Below are 4,071 nucleotides of genomic sequence, written 5' to 3' on the forward strand. Positions count from 1 at the left end.
GAAATGTTTACTGGGGCGGCTGGGTGGCTCAGTCAGTTGAGTGTCCGACTTCGGCTCGCGTCATGACCTCGCGGTTCATGAGTTGGAGCCCGGCGTCGGGCTCTGTGCTGACAGCTCAGAGCCTGGAGCCTGCTTCCGATTCTGTGTCTCCCTCTCTCTCTGCCCCTTCCCTGCACACACTCTCTCACTCTTAAAAATAAATACACATTTAAAAAAATGTTTATTTTTGAGAGAGGGCACATGAGTGGGGGAGAGGCCGGGAGAGGGAGACCGAGGATCTGAAGCAGGCTCTGCACTGACAGCAGAGAGCCTGACGCAAGGCTTGAACTCATGAACTGTGGGATCATGACCTGAACCAAAGTTGGATGCTTAACCGATTGAGCCACCCAGGCACCCCTCTTTAAGTAATAAACTGTCTAAATCGAAAAGCGGCTCCTTGTAACTTCACTGGTTGAATCAGTTAGGCCTTGGCCTTGGCCTTGTATGTGTGAGCTTGAAACCCTGCACTTCTCATTCCTATCATTTATGTATTCACGGTCAATATTTATTGAGCAAACCCATTCTTCCAAGGCTCAAAATCTTGAGACTACTTAATCCTTTCCTCAAGTTATCCTTCATCCAGATCTGTCCATTCTTCGTCTATAAATGCTCTCATTTCTGCTTCTATTTCCATGTCTGTTGTCTCCCTCAAGCCCTTGTCCACTCACTCCTAGATTGTAGTAAGATCCTTGAACTAGGCTTCCTGTTTCCAGTCCTTCCCCTTATAAGTCATCTTCCACGGTACTGCCCGAGTAATGTTAAAATGCCATTTTGTACATGGCACCCCAAAGTTTACAGGCTTGAAGTCGACATGCTTTAGCTTCATGTTCAAGGCTCTACAATTTTTGCCGTATCTCCACATTAATCTTCTCTTAATCCTCCACATTAGCTTTTTCTTCTCACCAGCTTGGCCAACACAGTGTTCTTTGAATATGCCAGATGGCATCTCCTATGAAGTTCGGGCTAAGTGCCACTTTCTTTCTTCCCGAAGCATTTCTCTACCACTAGCTCTCCTGACCTCGTGTGCCACTGAGTTCTCTGTAGTACTCAGTGGGTCTGTGGATGAGTCAGAAAAGAAAATGACTAGAGACGGCAGAAGATAACCAGATAGTACAGGTTTATTGACAGTGGATACTAAATGTTTGAGACACCCCCGCTGGGCCTGCTGTTCTTGGCTCAGAGGTTCTTAAGTGGAGGGGTGCCTGGGTGGCTCAGTGGGTTGAGCGTCCAACTTTAGCTCAGGTCATGATCTCACAGTTTGTGGGTTCGAGCCCCGCATCGGGCTGTCTGCGGTCAGCGCAGGGCCCGCTTCAGAGCCTTTGTCCACCTCTCTCTCTCAAAAAAAAAAAAAAAAAAAAAGTTCTTAAGTCTAGGAGGCCCCTGAAGTTGGTTGTAAAATTCTGCGGTACGTGTTGATCACCACTATCACGCTGTCTGTGTGTGTGTCCGTAACTATAACCAGCTTCTTACAGAGGTCTGCTTACAGGCTGTGAAACCCTGACCTACACAGAAGATGGTGTATCTTAGTGACAGACAAAGCAAGAACAAACTCCATTAGATTTTGGAGTCCCAAGATTGGACTGGTGTCCCAGCTCTGTGAGACCCTGGCATGTCACTAACCTTTCTGAATCACAGTGTACTCATTTGGAAAACAAATTATATCTGCTCTGCCTACTCAACTGGGTTTCTGTGAAAAATAAAATACGTGAAATTGCTTCATAAGTGATTGAATGCTCTATAAATGTAAGTTATTGTGCCACTTAATTCCAAACCATATGGTTCTGTTTATATGTTCCGTTTTACATCATGTCTTAACCTATCTTGAAAGGATAGGTTCTTCAGTAGTTGTCTTTTTCATTTTCTTGAAGACTTTACAGCTTTTAAAATTTTACAGTTAGGTTCTGACAGGATGCCTGGAGGTCAGCAATGAGGAAGTCACGGCCAGCTGTCGGGAAGGTTGGAGCCCTGTGCTGGCAGACTCCACGAGAAGCCGGGTCAAAACCACCCTTTTTTGTTTGTTCGTTTGTTTGAAGTATTGTTGACAAGTTCTTATTCATCATGTTTCCTTGGTTCAGAGTCCATTGCCCTTGCCTAAGTCATGGTCTTAAGCTCTCGCATGACACTATAAAGTACGGCTCCTATCACCAAATTAAAGCAAGCCTCCTGCAACATTTCAGTCAGAGCTGGTTGATAAGGAAACTCACCAAACCTGGGAGCCCCTCTGCTGAAGGAAGCAAGCATTTATTTAAAGCAGGGCTTCTCAAAACTGGTGGACAAGGTGGGTTTTTAATTTTAATTTTTTAAAAATTTCCAACACATCATATAGTGGTATTTTTATAAAATAGAGAAAAATGGCATGAAAAACACATACAAAATACAAACCACATTTTATTATCACTAGATTCAATAATAGTCAACTGTCAAAATAAGCTATAAAGATGAAAAAAAAACCCACCTTTTTTTAATGTTTATTTTTGTGGGAGAAAGAGACAGTGTCAGTGGGGCAGGGAGACACAGAATCCGAAGCAGGCTCCAGGCTCTGAGCTGTCCATGCAGAGCCTGACTTGGGGCTCAAACTCACGAACTGGGAGATCGTGATCTGAGCCGAAGTCGGACACTTAACCCACTGAGCCACCCGGGCCCCCCAAGCTATACAAATTTCTGAACTCTTAATTTTTGCTGCACTTATTTCCTGATAGATTAGAAGCAAACTAAGTGGGCCATACTTTTGGTACAGATTTCAAGTACTGAAGTACTTTCATGAAGTCCATGAAAACAAAGCCCTGCAGAGAACCTGATTGGCTACTGGTCTATTGACGGGTTCCCCGGGTCCAATCAGCCACAGGGGAGGAATGATCACATGGCCCTTTGGCAGAGTCTCTGGCTGGGGGCACTTCCCTGGGAATGGGGCGGGAGCTGCTCAAAGGGATGCTGTTTGGGCTGCTGTACGGTTGTGCCTGTGTAGCAACTTGTTCAGAGACCTCGGAGTGCCCCCCCCCACCCCAACCCCGCCATGTGCTGGCTGAGAGTAATGTCCTGCCGAGGTGTTCTATATAACACATAGAACAGAATCTTAACAAACGATGTGCAAATGCTCGTTAATTTGAATGCAGAGACGAGCCAAAGAAACTCCCAGCCTTCAAGAGCTCACAGCTTTCTCACAGACTAATTAATGCTGTTTCTATTTCCTAGCTTCAAAACCCTACCCCAAAATTTAAACTCTTACGATGGCCAATGTGTAACGCTTTCAGCTCGTCAAAATCTCCGACCTCCTTCCAGAAGTAATTCATCTTTGTTTCCCTGTGTGGGGAGTCCCTCTGAGGGCTTATCATAAACCCCAGCATTCCCAGTGCCCAGAACAATAACGTGTCTGTCTACACCTCGCATTACTTTCTATAGGATACGCTGTTGGTGGTGGGTGTGTTGATGATGCTAACACAGCAGGAGTGACCTGGCATCAACCTTTAGCCCCGAGTTCACAATCTGTAAAATGGACTCAATAACATCTACTTGCAGCACTGTAGATTATAATGAGATAAAAGTAAAAACATCGAGCATACGACCCAAGTGACCAATAAATGTGTTAAAACCCTAAGAAGTCAAAATACGGACCTGTCTGGGGTTCTTTAGTTAATACAGAGAGCCTTCCTTGTGAACTTCAGTGGGTGTCCCGGCCAAGCAGGGTAATTCATCTTTAAACTTCATGATCAAGAAAAGGTACATCATCTTTGGCATTGTCTGCTTAAGATAAAAAGTACGCAAGTGACAGTGAAATTTTAAAAAATTTATAAAAATGGACTTTTTGATAAAAATGACAAGAACGGATATACATTCGTTTGTACACTCTGTGCCCCAGGCTGCAAAAGGCACGCAGTAGGGCTCTTTTTCTATTCTCCTTTCTGTCACAAGTACCAGACCCAGAGCTTGCCACACTCTCCGTCCTGCTGTAGATCAAGGACCACTCTGTGAAACTAACTCAAAGCTGCACATTTCATCTCGTTGTGTCAAAGAACAACACGGGATCATACTTTC

This window comes from Lynx canadensis, chromosome E1 (genome assembly GCF_007474595.2).
Source record: "Lynx canadensis isolate LIC74 chromosome E1, mLynCan4.pri.v2, whole genome shotgun sequence".
NCBI lineage: Eukaryota > Metazoa > Chordata > Mammalia > Carnivora > Felidae > Lynx > Lynx canadensis.